The sequence below is a fragment of the Gastrolobium bilobum genome, unplaced genomic scaffold (genome assembly GCF_033153095.1).
Source record: "Gastrolobium bilobum isolate Gb01-03AN ecotype WA unplaced genomic scaffold, APGP_CSIRO_Gbil_v1 utg58649, whole genome shotgun sequence".
Taxonomy (NCBI): domain Eukaryota; kingdom Viridiplantae; phylum Streptophyta; class Magnoliopsida; order Fabales; family Fabaceae; genus Gastrolobium; species Gastrolobium bilobum.
Window position 1 is genome coordinate 139106 of NW_026895723.1, and position 17208 is coordinate 156313.

General features: G+C 31.9%; 1 pseudogene; it reads left to right on the plus strand.

The window, feature by feature from the left end:
* The first annotated feature begins 306 nt into the window (after nt 1-306).
* Nucleotides 307-5946, plus strand: LOC133294439 (CRC domain-containing protein TSO1-like; annotated as a pseudogene).
* Nucleotides 5947-17208: the final 11262 nt, after the last annotated feature.

The window sequence follows — 17208 nt, forward strand, 5'->3', positions numbered from 1 at the left end:
CAAATATACCCTTATCAATGACAAAAGGAAACTATGTAAATATACAAGTGAGACACAAAATGGAAAATAAAAGGACTTTAATATTCAAGTTGAGTGTTCTGTGATTACGCTTAAAAATTATAATTATTCAATCAAATAAATTTTTTAATTATTATCATTCAATTAAATCTTCTTAATTTAGGTAACAATTACACTTATTATCATTATTATTTTTCTTTATCACTTCTTGAACCCTCATTTCATCTATAAAATTCATAAAAGACCACATTTAGAGAAAGAGAAGAGCGAGGTGGTGCCTCTCTGAACATGGAGACACCAAAGGGGAACCAAATGAACACTCCCTCCCCTAACTTAGAGGATTCACCTGTGTTCAACTATATCAATAATTTATCTCCTTTGAAGCCCCTTAAGTCTCTTAACAATATTCAGACGTTCAATTCACTCATCTTTTCATCCCCTCCTCGTGTTTTCGCATCACCCCATGCTAGCTGTTTCAACTCATTTGGCACATCAAAGGCTAAGGTTTCTTCAGAATATGGAAATGATGTTTACTCAAGTGATCTGGCTCTTGCAGATTCTACTCATGCGCATCATTGCTCAAGAGAATTGTATGAAATTACCACCAATAATGATGGGATAATGCACGTTGTTGATTCAGTTGCTTCTGGTTCTGAACTTGATATCCAAGATCATTGTTTTGAGCCAATAGCAGCCACAGTCACAGACCATACACATCAGGACAATCTTGCCAATGTTGCTTTGATGATGAGCAATCCAAATGCGAAGACAAATGATGAGGTAGGAAAGGGAAATTTATGTGTATTATATATTTTATTGCATGTAGGTTGTATGTTTCCAAGGGCTAGCTAGACTTTGGTAAGGTTTTTTGTTCTGACCGTGAAGATCACATGCTTGAGTCCTAAAACAAACTCTTTATAAAAAAAAATACAAGGGTACAACTATGTATGACTGACAACCCTAATTCTTATTCTCGCAAGTTGGAAAGTTTTGTGGACTAGGGTTTTCTCGTTTTTTAGGTTGGATGAATGTATCCAAGAGTTTATCTCAAAGGCATGATTTTTGTAGGTTATGTTTGGTTGATATGAATATATATGAGTATCATTACTCATTATAAATAGAGATAGAATATTGTTATTACCAATTAGTGTTACTACAAATGTCACTACTAGTTTATTTCACCGTAGGGTTATATTTATTCCCACATTTGTATGGTTATAGTTCCCCATATTCACATTAAATATGGGAAATCATAATCATACAAATGTGAAAATAAATAAAAAGTATTAAATATAGTGAGAAGAATGAAGGTTTATAGAAAGTTAAATCAGAACCGTTGGATTCACATAATCGATCTAACGATAAAACAATCTGGTAGTAAACATTAGTCGTAACACTAATTGGAAATAACAATATTCTATCTTGTAAATATAGATAAAAAACCTTTTTCTTGAAAAAATATTCTAACTGCAAATGGTGCATGTATTATACTGGTATATGTACTAGTACACCATTAAATTATAGGGAAAAGTTCACCAATGCCCTTCTAATTTGCTTCAGAATCATCTATGTCCCTGTGATTTTTTTTTATCACATATGTCCCTGTTCTTTGTAAAAAATAAAAAATCACAAAATCACAGGGACATATGTGATAAAAAAAATATACCCTTTTGCAAATCACAAGAGCATATGTGATAAAAAAAACCACAAGGGCATAAGTGATTCTAGAGGAAACTACAGGGACATTAGTGAACTTTTCTCTAAATTATATAACCATCCTTTTTCCTATTATTTATGTGTATAATTGCATATCACTCTTGCTAGTCACCTTTTGTTATGGTTTATATTGATGTAGCATTTCCAATCATTACTTTATATGTACATCATGGCAAAAATTCAATCATTATATTTTTCTGACGTGAAAATAATAAAACAAGACATAATCATTTTATAATGATTCTTTTTTTCTTTTGTTTTAAGCTTGTTTTGCACCATGGTTCATGGATACGCTGTATAGACTTTGAAGTGACCAGTGAGCAAAGAAATAAGAATTCAAACACTACATCACAGTATGTTGAGAAGAATATTGCTAATGAAAACCATCTTCTTCTTCCTACGAATTGCAATGGGAATTCACAAAGTTTCACTTTGCCAGAAATTATTTCAAACTTGAACACACTTCCAAGCTTAAAAGATTACAAAAGTGTCACTTCTTCCTTCAATCTCTCTATAAGCCAAGAACATGATCATTCACAATTGGTAACTCAATCATCCAAAAGAGAATTGGATCCACCAGAGAATCAAGTTCAACCAGCAGAAGAAGATTTCAATCAGAACAGCTCCAACAAGAAAAGGAGAAAAATGGAAGAAACTGATCAGGGATGCAAACGTTGCAATTGCAAGAAATCAAAATGTTTGAAGCTTCTGGTGTCTATTGCTTAGAACCTTGTGGTTGTAAGGATTGCTTCAACAAACCAATTCATGAAGATACTCTTGTTCTAACTCGAAAGAAGATTGAATCTCAAAACCCAAATGCATTCGATCCAAAAGTCATTGGAACCGGGGATGATGATCAGAAAAATACTCCAGCATCAGGTTCAGCTCGACATAAAAGAGGATGCAGCTGCAATAAATCACGTTGCTTGAAGAAATATTGTGAATGTTTTCAGAATTGTGTTGGTTGTTCTATTAATTGCAGATGTAAAGGTTGCAAGAACACATATGGTAGAAAGAATATAAAGGATGGTTCTGCTCCAATAGGAATAGAAACTGATACAGAAGAACCACAAACATGTGAAAAAATGACAGGTATTAATTAATTAATCACTTTAGGTGATGGCTCTCATATCACTTGCGTCAAAATTTCTTCTCCAAATGGCAAGAGGATATCTCTTCTGCTAATTGTGACTTGGGATCATCTCCTAGTAGCAGAGGTGGCATCAACAAGTTGATATCACAATCAATACCTTCCTTTCCTTTTCTCAGCCCCTCATAATTAGAGTGAGGATATTTTTTTCTAGTAAGTTAGCCATCTATGTTTCCTCCCCTCTTTTTAAGCTTGTATTTAGTTTGTTGTAATAGATGCTATGCTTAGGTTTATGTCTAGTGAGCTTCTTTTTACTTCGGTAATAATAAGTTGTGCTCTTGTAAAGCAAAATAAAGAAAATAATAATAATAATAATAAGGAAATAATTTTCTATTTTATATTAGAAAATTTTCTCATGTTACTTTTACATTCCATTAAAAGATGGGTTTTATCCTTATTTTTTTGTCTTCTCATTTTTTTTTGAACTTCACTTATATATTATTTTTGTGTAAAATGATAAAATTAATCTCCATATAATATAATAAGAGTTTAATAATTCTTGTGATAACGGTCAATTAACTCCTATGAAATTCGGGAGAGTGAATTGCCCCGTAAGGAGGAAAAAGTGAAAAAATGTCTCTTATACTACAATTAATAATAATAGTAATAATAATAATAATAATAATAGTAGACCTGTGAACTAGTGACACTCGTACACAAGTTTACCACCGCAGAAATTGTGTTTTGATTATGTATGCATAGTTAATGTATACTTCACTAATTTTAAATTAATTATTTATACGAATGAGGAGTTTGAAAAGACACGTCTCTTTGATGAAACAGACACCACTAAATTTTTTACCTTCCACTTTTTTATATAAATATGAAGATTTCAGGAAAATCTTTCCACTTTTTCCTATTGCTTTCCAGTGAATTTTTTTACATTATATCATTCAATAATCTCCTCATGCGATTTCTTATCATTTTGTTAATTTTGAAAGGGCTCTTGTAATATAATTTGTTCTAATTTGCAAGAGACGTAATATATTCTATTTTGGAAGAAAATTATCCATTTTATTTAGGCATAGTAAAAGGGGAAAATTGTTTTAAAAAATAAGGGCAATTCTTGAACTCAATTTTTTTTTTGTTCTTCACCACATGCTTTTGGTGATCTTGCATAAATTTGATTTATATTTCTTGCATGTGTTGAGTATTGATTATGACATGCATTTTTTTAAATAATTTTATATACAAAGATTTTGTCTCCCACACGATCCAACATTGTTTTTGCAATAACTAGTGTTTTTCTGTTTGCAAGTATTGAAGATTAAACTATCTACAAAGGGAAAGATAATATATTTACAAAATTTTTGTTTACAAACTACACTATGTTTAATCGGTCATACTTTTCCTAAGAGTGTATGATCAGTCATACTTAGTGTAATTTGTAAAAAAAAAAAATTATAAACGGATTCTTCCCCATCTGCAAAATAGATATTGAACAGTATAATATTTATGATAGAGTAGGTGTTGTCTCTATTATATATTTTTTACATTGTTGAAGCTAAAAATCAGGAAGGAATTTTATGCATTGTTACATTTTATGATGGAGTTGCTGATGTCTCTATTATATCTTTTTGGGAAGTATTCTGTGTAATTTTTACATTTTAATTATGCTTTGGGACATATTAGTGAATATTGTTACAAAATTTAACTGTCATATAAGTATGGGTAAAAATAAATTCCATTTTAGTAAAAGAGAGTACCGTAGTATTGAAGAAATTTCCCATATATAGACACCTTATCCGGTAATGTTATCATAATATCGTATTAAGCTGCGCTTAAATAAAATGTGGAATTACTTTTTCTTTTCAATTATGATGCCATTAACATTACCAACTTGCTTAATAATCAATTAATAAAACATCGCTTGTATGTAATTACAATAAAACAGCTAACTGAAATACCTCATAACATAGATAATATAAGTGTGGCTCTAGTCACGGAACTACAACAATGTAAACCGGACCATCTAACAGGTTATACAACTCCAAACTACAAGTACTAACAGAAAGTGTCATGGACAATCCCCATGCTCACTCAAATAAGGCAACATGCCCAACATCACTACGAAAAGTACGAAGAGGAATACCAAATTGAGTTTTTATTTCATTATAAAATAACTGAAAAATAGAAAACAACTTAGACCGCTTTTTCATTAAAAGTAACAAAATACTTAAAACCCAAAGTAGAAGAATGACGACTGGGTCCCCAAACATCAGAGTGGACCACAGAAAAAAGGAGAAACAGCTTGACGACTAAGATGACTCGAAAACGTACTACGAGTATGTTTCCCAAACTGACAAGACTCACAATTTAAAGTAGAAAGAGACGATAAATGGGGAACCATCTTCTGAAGCTTTCCAAGACTAGGATGGCCCAGACGAGCATGGATAGTAAGAGGAGAATCCAGAGTGGAGCAGGCTGAAGAAGAGGGAACTGGATAATAGAGGCCTTGAGACTCACATCCTTTGGTAATCTCCTTCCCCGAACTCTGATCCTGAAAGATGACAGAGGTTTTAGTAAAAAAACAACAACACAGTCAATGGATTTGGTCAAACGACTAACAGAAAGTAAGTTAAAAGGAGAATCGGGAACATATAGAACATGATCCAGAGATAAATTGGGTAAAAGAAGAACCGTGCCAATTCCCTTTGATTTGACCAGAGACCCATTGGCCATAGTAATAATGGGAAAAGAATCAGTAGTACAAATGGAAGTGAATAAGGACTTATTACCAGAAATGTGATCAGAAGCCCCAGAATCAAGAGTCCAAGGGCCTATAGAGTGCAACTGAGAGATGCCAGCAAAAGAATTACCAGAGGGAGCAATGGATGCAGTAGGACCTGTTGTTTGCTTTTCAGACCACCAAGTCACAAATTCATTCAGAAGAGCAGCTGGAGGTTGTGCACTGGAAGGTAACTCTGGAGCAGAGGTACGAGAGAAAGCCTGAGCAACATGAGCATTCCGAGAAGGTGGAGGTGGCCTGCCATGAAACTTCCAACAGCGGTCAACAGTATGATTGGTCTGATGACAATGAGTGCATAACAGCTTTCCTTTAGAGAATCGACGTCCACGACCATACCCTTGAACAGCAAAAGCTGAAGGGTCAACTGAATCTTCTCGACGTCCGGGACCATACCCTTGAATTGGTCATAAGAGAAAAAATTTCGTTGCTTTTCGACAAAAAGTATTCCGACGAAATTTTTGTCATTTGCAACGTAAAAATTTCATCGCAATTTTGTGAAGAAATCAAGTCAAAAACGGGTCAGGTCAGATTTGACCCACTTCAGAAATCAAGTCAGACCCACTTCAGAAACCAAGTGAGGTCAGATCCGAATTAGTTCTGAACTAGTTCAAAAAAATTCAAACCAAGTCAGACCTGACTTGGATCAAATTAAAGTGGGTCGAGTCAAAATACCTGACCTATAAAAATCAAGTTGGGTCGAGTCGGCACCAAAATCTGACCCGACCAGAGAAATATATCTCACGTGACTTGAGAAATATTTTTCTCATACATACATACATACACACATATATATATGAAAGATTTTTTGAATTTAGTGTAAGATTTACATGTCTTACTTCTCATCTCTGCCATTGATTTTCGTCTATCTAAAGGTTGTCATTTATATAAAATTAATAATTAATTAATGGGAAAAGTGTGTGTCCTTTTAAAGGACACAAACTTTGGTTCTTTTAAGAGAGAGATAAACATAAAGAAGTGAGACTCACACCTTTATTTTTTTTGTCTTTATTTTTTAGTGAGACTCACACCTTTGTTTCTATCTCTCTCTTAAAAGGTCTTAAGCAGTGTTTTAAAACCCCAACCCACCTCCCAGGTTGACCCGGGTCAACCCTGGCTCTGCCTCTCAGAGGGTTGGGGTCAAAAGTTGGACCCTATATGCATATCGACCCCTCCAACCCCAAAAACCCGGTCGGGTTTCAGTGACTCCTGGGTTAAAGGGGTCAAAGGGTATAACATCCCGCATAATTAGGAGCATATATATATATATATATTATTACTCAGAATGTGAGGCAGGCTTGATATTCGAATTAAATCATAGAGTGAAATCAATTTAATTAGGAAAAATATTTCTGTTTCGTGAGGCCTCCGATTCGCGTATAATTTATATGTACGCGAAGCCCCAGATGTCTAGTTTCTTAGTAGCAAAGAAGATATTTGTAAACTTTTGTACTCGGATTTTTTATAATATTTTCAAGACAGATCATTTTTCGGGAAAAATCAGAGTTTCGCAGCGAAAGCCTTTTTGAATTTTCTTGCTGATTTATTTCTCCAAGTCAGTGTCTAAGCAAGCTTTTCTAATTGATATTAAATGAAAAAGTTTTTACTAAACGAGAATTTCATACGATAACGTTAAGTCTCTAATCCGCTTAGCAAACCACTCTCTTGGATGCATACAAGGGAGGGTGTTACAAAGGGGGTCACTGTATGTTTTTTTTTTTTTTTTAAATTTCATGAAACAATTTTATTAAAAAATAAAATAAAATTGCTAGCAAACCTAAATCTAATCGTTCTCTTCTCTCCCAGCGACCTAGACATCTTCAATCTCCACCTCACTGTGAATCTTCTAGAAAATTAAAGAATTTTACCCATTCAAATGAAATTCTTACTATCATCGATGGAAAACAAAAACTCATTCTTTCTTCCTTTAAATTTTTTTTTGTCAGGGACCTTCTCAAAAAAGGCAGAACCGGGTCAGCGTATATGAGTTTTGTACTTTGGTATCTTGATACTTTAATTAGATTGTGAAATATTGACTTGTGGTTGTAATTGGTGAATTATGTTAAGTATATTTTGAATCTTTGATGATTGGTGGTTTGTTTTTTAATATTTTCATATAGGATATATATATATATATATATATTGGGCTTATCGTTTTTCAAGTTGCTTGAGATAATTTTATCTCCGGCTACTAAATCATAACCGTACGAAGATGGATCAATGGTGATAAAGGAAGTTTTTATATATATATATATATATATATATATATATATATATATATATATATATATATGTTTGGTGTTGTTCATTTTAAGTGACATAAGTTATGTCATTTTAAGAGAGAGATAGACACAAGAAATGGAAATCATGGGAGAGAGAAAGTGGGTAATTTTTTTAATTTAAATTTTAAATAAAAAAATTTCTTGTGTCTATCTCTCTCTTAAAATGACATAACTTTATGACATTTAAAATGACAAACACTTTTATATATATATATATATGGGCTTATCGTTTCTCAAGCTGCTTGAGATAATCTTATCTCCAGCTATTAAATCATAACCGTATAAAGATGGATCAATGGTGACAAAAGAAAAGAGAAAAAATAAATCATAACCATTCAAAGGTGAATCAATTAATATAAGCAAATAAATAAATAAAACGACGTAGTTTTGGGGTAGCCGGAGATACACTTATCACAAGCTGCTTGAGAAATATTTTTTCCTATATATATATAAAACTGGGTCAGCGTAGTGATCCCATGACCGCCGGACATACATTTTGCCCTTAATTAATTGGTATAACTTAATAAATTATAACAATTAGATGGATGGAAATCAACAGTTAAGATGAAGAGTAAGACTTGTAAGTCTAACACAAAGTCAAAAGATCTCTCATATATATATATATATATATATATATATATATATATATATGTATATATATATATATAGGGCTTCTCATTTCTCAAGCTGCTTCAGATAATTTTATCTCCGGCCACTAAATCATAATCATACAAAGATGGATGGATCGATGGTGATAAAGGAAGATAGATAAAAAGAGAATTATAACCATTCAAATGTGAATCAATTAATATAAGGAAATAAATAAACAGGACGACATAGTTTTGGGATAACCGGAGATAATTATATCTCAAGCAGCTTGAGAATTTTTTTTCCATATATATATATATATATATATATATATATATATATATATATATATATATATATATATCAGTGTCAAATTTCAAATTTGACACCTCCTCTGATAGCCGTTAGATCAAAAAAGATCAACGACTCTGATTTGTAAGCATGTGATACCATTGATCTTTTTTTGATCTAACAGCTATCAGATGAGGTGTCAAATTTAAAATTTGACACTAGTGCAAAAGGATCCTACCTATATGTATATGTACATATATATATATATATATATATATATCTTAATTTTGGCTGTTGATCCTATTTATATCTAACGGTTCTAATTTATTAGATATTTAAGCCGTTAGATGGAAGCAAATTAATGACCAAGATTTGGTGTAAGACTTCTTATTCTTACACCGGTGTAAGAATATTTCTTCGGCAACTTGAGATAAGTTTATCTCTGGCCGCCCCAAAATTATGTCGTTTTGTTTATTTGTTTTCTTATATTAATTGATTCACCTTTGAATGATTATGATTCCCTTTTTTTCTCTCTTCCTTTATTACCATTGATTTATCTTTGTACGGTTATAATTTAGTAGCTAGAGATAAAATTATCTCAAAAAGCTTGAGAAACGATATCGTTTAATCGCCCTATATATATATATATGGGTTATATGATTGTCAAGTCACTGGATATAAGCTTTTATCCAGTCACTAAATCATAATCGCATAAGGTGAGTCAATGGTAATAAAGGAAGAGAGAAAAATAAAATCATAACCATATAAAGATGGATCTATTAATATAAAAAATAAATAAATAAATTAAATGACGTAATTTAATCATGACTTGACTATCCAATGACATAACAAACAATAATTCCTATATATATATATAAAAGACTTATTTCATTATTTTTACTAATTTTTCTAAAACCATTAATTTTATTTTTTATTTTTAAAAGAAAAGTGAGTAATTATTATTTTGACTGGAGTTATAATTGAACCGGATGACACCAAAATATCACAAAATGTAAAAGTAGTTTAAAATTTACATACAGTCAGGCATGTAAATATGTCAGATGACCTAACATGCGTCTACAATCTGGTCTATGTTAGATATGACCTGGCTTACTCTATTCTCTAAATAGAGCATGTATAGGCTTTTAGAAAAGTTCATTCAAAAATTAAGACATAGGCCAAACTTTAAAAAGTTTGGCCTAAAAGGCAGACTAGTCTTTAATTTTTTTAATAATATAATATTTTCATGATATATATTGTTCACTTAAAGATATATTTTGAGATCATAATTTGTAACATTAATTTTTAAAATAATAGGATTGATGTTATTTTAACAAATAATAAATATTTATTTAAAATATAAAATATAATATAAAATTAAATTAGTAAAGATAGTGAAAATTATATGTATATATACATATATGAAATTTTCATATGTTCTTTATGAATATTTCATGTGATCTTTATGAACATTTTCATGTGATATTTATGAACATTATTTCATGTGTTATTAATAAAAATATTATTTCGTGTGATCTTTGTGTATAAGAAATTTTATATTTTACATTTCAATTTGGCTTGAGCTTAAAAAACTTGGTAGGCCTCACAAGCTCTGGTAGACTTTTTAGTTTTTTATAATAGGCCAGACCAGATCTGTACATCAAGCCTTTATCAAGCTAACATAACAATATAGACTCTAAATATTTTACATAGGCTTAGGCTATCAAAGTCAAAGTCTGACCTAACCTGGCCCATTTAGGCCCCTGATACCGTATACACAGCATTAATTTAAAAGGTGTCTATATATGGGAAATTTCTTCAATACTAAGGTACTCTCTTTTACTAAAATGAATTTTTTTTTTTACCCATACTTATATGACAGTTAAATTTTGTAACAATATTCACTAATATGTCCCAAAGCATAATTAAAATGTAAAAATTACACAGAATACTTCCCAAAAGGATATAATAGAGACATCAGCAACTCCATCATAAAATGTAACAATGCATAAAATTCCTTCCTGATTTTTAGCTTCAACAATGTAAAAAATATATAATAGAGACAACACCTACTCTATCATAAATATTATACTATTCAATATCTATTTTGCAGATGGGGAAGAATCCGTTTATAATTTTTTTTTTCAAATTACACTAAGTATGACTAATCATACACTCTTAGGAAAAGTATGACCAATTAAATATAGTGTAGTTTGTAAACAAAAAATTTGTAAATATATAATCTTTCCCTCTGTAGATAGTTTAATCTTCAATACTTGCAAACAGAAAAACACTAGTTATTGCAAAAACAATGTTGGATCGTGTGGGAGACAAAATCTTTGTATATAAAATTATTTAAAAAAATGCATGTCATAATCAATACTCAAAGCATGCAAGAAATATAAATCAAATTTATGCAAGATCACCAAAAGCATGTGGTGAAGAACAAAAAAAAAATTGAGTTCAAGATTTGCCCTTATTTTTTAAAACAATTTCCCCCTTTTACTATGCCTAAATAAAATGGATAATTTTCTTCCAAAATAAAATATATTACGTATCTTGCAAATTAGAACAAAATATATTAGAAGAGCCCTTTCAAAATTAACAAAATGATAAAAAATCGCATCAGAATATTATTGAATGATATAATGTATAAAAATTCACAGGAAAGCAACAGGAAAAAGTGGAAAGATTTTCCTGAAATCTTCATATTTATATAAAAAAGTGGAAGGTAAAAAATTTAGTGGTGTCTGTTTCATCAAAGAGACGTGTCTTTTCAAACTCCTCATTCGTATAAATAATTAATTTAAAATTAGTGAAGTATACATTAACTATGCATACATAATCAGAACACAATTTCTGCGGTGGTAAACTTGTGTACGAGTGTCACTAGTTCACAGGTCTACTATTATTATTATTATTATTACTATTATTATTACTTGTAGTATAAAAGACATTTTTTCACTTTTTCCTCCTTACGGGGCAATTCACTCTCCCGAATTTCATAGGAGTTAATTGGCCGTTATCACAAGAATTATTAAACCCTTATTATATTATATGGAGATTAATTTTATCATTTTACACAAAAATAATATATAAGTGAAGTTCAAAAAAAAATATGAGAAGACAAAAAAATAAAGATAAAACCCATCTTTTAATGGAATGTAAAAGTAACATGAGAAAATTTTCTTATATAAAATAGAAAATTATTTCCTTATTATTATTATTATTATTATTATTATTATTATTATTTTCTTTATTTTGTTTTACAAGAGCACAACTTATTATTACCGAAGTAAAAAGAAGCTCAATAGACATAAACCTAAGCATAACATCTATTGCAACAAACTAAATACAAGCTTAAAAAGAGGGGAGGAAACATAGAGGGCTAACTTACTAGAAAAAAATATCCTCACTCTAATTATGAGGGGCTTGAGAAAAGGAAAGGAAGGTATTGATTGTGATATCAACTTGTTGATGCCACCTCTGCTACTAGGAGATGATCCCAAGTCACAATTAGCAGAAGATATATCCTCTTGCCATTTGGAGCAGAAATTTTGAGGCAAGTGATATGAGAGCCATCACCTAAAGTGATTAATTAATTAATACCTTACATTTTTTCACATGTTTGTGGTTCTTCTGTATCAGCTTCTATTCCTATTGGAGCAGAACCATCCTTTATATTCTTTCTACCATATGTGTTCTTGCAACCTTTACATCTGCAATTAATAGAACAACCAACACAATTCTGAAAACATTCACAATATTTCTTCAAGCAACGTGACTTCTTGCAGCTGCATCCTCTTTTATGTCGAGCTGAACCTGATGCTGGAGTATTTTTCTGATCATCATCCCCGGTTCCAGTGACTTTAGGATCGAATGCATTTGGGTTTTGAGATTCAATCTTCTTTCGAGTTAGAATAAGAGTATCTTCATGAATTGGTTTGTTGAAGCAATCCTTACAACCACAAGGTTCTAAGCAATAGACACCAGAAGCAAAGCACTCACAAAAAAGCTTCAAACATTTTGATTTCTTGCAATTGCAACGTTTGCATCCCTGATCAGTTTCTTCCATTTTTCGCCTTTTCTTGTTGGAGCTGTTCTGATTGAAATCTTCTTCTGCTGGTTGAACTTGATTCTCTGGTGGATCCAATTCTCTTTTGGATGATTGAGTTACCAATTGTGAATGCTCATGTTCTTGGCTTATAGAGAGATTGAAGGAAGAAGTGACACCTTTGTAATCTTTTAAGCTTGGAAGTGTGTTCAAGTGTGAACTAATTTCTGGCAAAGTGAAACTTTGTGAATTCCCATTGCAATTCGTAGGAAGAAGAAGATGGTTTTCATTAGCAACATTCTTCTCAACATACTGTGATGTAGTGTTTGAATTCTTATTTCTTTGCTCACTGGCCACTTCAAAGTCTATACAGCGTATCCATGAACCATGGTGCAAAACAAGCTTAAAACAAAAGAAAAAAAAGAATCATTATAAAATGATTATGTCTTGTTTTATTATTTTCACGTCAAAAAAATATAATGATTGAATTTTTGCCATGATGTACATATAAAGTAATGATTGGAAATGCTACATCAATATAAACCATAACAAAAGGTGACTAGCAAGAGTGATATGCAATTATACACATAAATAATAGGAAAAAGGATGGTTATATAATTTAGAGAAAAGTTGACCAATGTCTATGTAGTTTCCTCCAGAATCACTTATGCCCTTGTGGTTTTCATTAACAAAATTTCTTCTCCAAATGGCAAGAGGATATATCTTCTGCTAATTGTGACTTGGGATCATCTCCTAGTAGCAGAGGTGGCATCAACAAGTTGATATCACAATCAATACCTTCCTTTCCTTTTCTCAAGCCCCTCATAATTAGAGTGAGGATATTTTTTTCTAGTAAGTTAGCCCTCTATGTTTCCTCCCCTCTTTTTAAGCTTGTATTTAGTTTGTTGCAATAGATGCTATGCTTAGGTTTATGTCTAGTGAGCTTCTTTTTACTTCGGTAATAATAAGTTGTGCTCTTGTAAAACAAAATAAAGAAAATAATAATAATAATAATAAGGAAATAATTTTCTATTTTATATAAGAAAATTTTCTCATGTTACTTTTACATTCCATTAAAAGATGGGTTTTATCTTTATTTTTTTGTCTTCTCATTTTTTTTTTGAACTTCACTTATATATTATTTTTGTGTAAAATGATAAAATTAATCTCCATATAATATAATAAGAGTTTAATAATTCTTGTGATAACGGTCAATTAACTCCTATGAAATTCGGGAGAGTGAATTGCCCCGTAAGGAGAAAAAAGTGAAAAAATGTCTCTTATACTACAAGTAATAATAATAGTAATAATAATAATAATAATAGTAGACCTGTGAACTAGTGACACTCGTAAGTACACAAGTTTACCACCGCAGAAATTGTGTTCTGATTATGTATGCATAGTTAATGTATACTTCACTAATTTTAAATTAATTATTTATACGAATGAGGAGTTTGAAAAGACACGTCTCTTTGATGAAACAGACACCACTAAATTTTTTACCTTCCACTTTTTTATATAAATATGAAGATTTCAGGAAAATCTTTCCACTTTTTCCTATTGTTTTCCTGTGAATTTTTTTACATTATATCATTCAATAATCTTCTCATGCGATTTTTTATCATTTTGTTAATTTTGAAAGGGCTCTTGTAATATATTTTGTTCTAATTTGCAAGAGACGTAATATATTCTATTTTGGAAGAAAATTATCCATTTTATTTAGGCATAGTAAAAGGGGGAAATTGTTTTAAAAAATAAGGGCAATTCTTGAACTCAATTTTTTTTTTTGTTCTTCACCACATGCTTTTGGTGATCTTGCATAAATTTGATTTATATTTCTTGCATGTTTTGAGTATTGATTATGACATGCATTTTTTTAAATAATTTTATATACAAAGATTTTGTCTCCCACACGATCCAACATTGTTTTTGCAATAACTAGTGTTTTTCTGTTTGCAAGTATTGAAGATTAAACTATCTACAAAGGGAAAGATAATATATTTACAAATTTTTTGTTTACAAACTACACTATGTTTAATCGGTCATACTTTTCCTAAGAGTGTATGATCAGTCATACTTAGTGTAGTTTGTAAAAAAAAAAATTATAAACGGATTCTTCCCCATCTGCAAAATAGATATTGAACAGTATAATATTTATGATAGAGTAGGTGTTGTCTCTATGATATATTTTTTACATTGTTGAAGCTAAAAATCAGGAAGGAATTTTATGCATTGTTACATTTTATGATGGAGTTGCTGATGTCTCTATTATATCTTTTTGGGAAGTATTCTGTGTAATTTTTACATTTTAATTATGCTTTGGGACATATTAGTGAATATTGTTACAAAATTTAACTGTCATATAAGTATGGGTAAAAATAAATTCCATTTTAGTAAAAGAGAGTACCGTAGTATTGAAGAAATTTCCCATATATAGACATCTTATCCGGTAATGTTATCATAATATCGTATTAAGCTGCGCTTAAATAAAATGTGGAATTACTTTTTCTTTTCAATTATGATGCCATTAACATTACCAACTTGCTTAATAATCAATTAATAAAACATCGCCTGTATGTAATTGCAATAAAACAGCTAACTGAAATACCTCATAACATAGATAATATAAGTGTGGCTCTAGTCACGGAACTACAACAATGTAGACCGGACCATCTAACAGGTTATACAACTCCAAACTACAAGTACTAACAGAAAGTGTCATGGACAATCCCCATGCTCACTCAAATAAGGCAACATGCCCAACATCAGTCTCAACAACAACATATCATAAATAGCGGAAAACATAAACAGCATCCAAATCCAGTCATGCTAACATAAGCAGTAAAACATAATCAGCTAAGCTCCGGCCTCCTGCCGCCTGAGGCATCAGTACCCACACTACCTGATCCTGAAATAAGCATTCCCCAAACGTGGGGTAAGATCTCTAATCTAGAAATCTCAGTAAGTCAGTGAGTCCTCAAGGATCTTCCACCCCAAGCTCACTTACATGTGCAATATAAGTTCAAAAACAGTTTATCATTTATCATTTCTAAAACAATGCAATGCAGCAGATAATCATGTCATGTGTGTCAATACTAATCTACTGGCCAGAGACAGTGCAGGTATACGTCTATCACCTACACACCGTGCAAGTACCACTTGCATTCACCCCGGTAGACCGTCTTGTATGGCGCTACATACTCAGGCTTCCCGTCAAGATGAAACAACACATGCATATTAAAAGCCATTACATGTAAAGTTCAATCAACATATCAAATATCCAAAAGCATGTACACAGCATGCATAAACCATACCCCCATGGGACATGGTGGAACCACAACATGGCTAAACCGAGGACACGAAAGCTTACCTTGCAAGCTAACTCCAAAAGCCAAGAGTCCACTTACGTTTTACGTCTTAAGGCTCCATACCAAGCCATAAGTCCTTAATCACAACGATTCTGACTTAGTTCATTAATTACAGAAGTTCAACTTCATCAATCTAGGGTCCACAAACCCCCAATAGCCTACTGTACACACAGCACAGCTACTGTTCTACGAAATCCCAGAATATCCGGATATTCCTCGGGACCATATACGGATATGCAATATCCGGATATCTCACTGGACATATCCGGATATGCAATATCCGGATATTCAGAATCCCATATCCGGATATCTAAACCCATATCCGGATATCACATATCCGGATATTCATCGGGCACATATCCAGATATTTCACGACAGAATGCAGAAAATGCATTTCGTGAAGATATCCTTCCAAGGTTGGGTTTTTAACGATTTAAAGCACCTAAACATGCATTTCTAGGTGTGTTCAACATTACCCCATAACAAGTTATCATCTTTAAGCCTTAACATGCATCAAGCTTTCATTTTTAAGTTCAAAGACTCAAGACCAAAGGTGACAAGGCTTACCAAAACTCAATCAGCCAACAAGAGGTGCTCTTGGAGCTCAAAAGGTCCCTCCAAGGTTCTGTCTCTCTCTGCACACGAAAATGTAAGTTGAAGGTTGGTCCTTTCTCCACAAAGAACACACCTTGAAGCTTAACAAGCCAACTCCAAGGTTCCTACCATTCAACTCTCCAACTCAGCCCTCAAAGCTGACTCCCAACAGCCTCCCAACTCAGAACACCAGCTCTCTACACACTCACAAGGCCACTCACACAAGGCTCAAGTGTTTGGAGGTGAAGAAAATCAAGAAAGGAAGTGTCTTGGACACAAAATGGAGAAGAAACCCCAAGGAGCAACCAAGCTGATCAGCCACCCTCACACACTCACGTAGAGAAAGTAATATGGCCTAGGGTTTAGTGCCCACTAAGGTTTAAATAGCCCACTTAAAGATT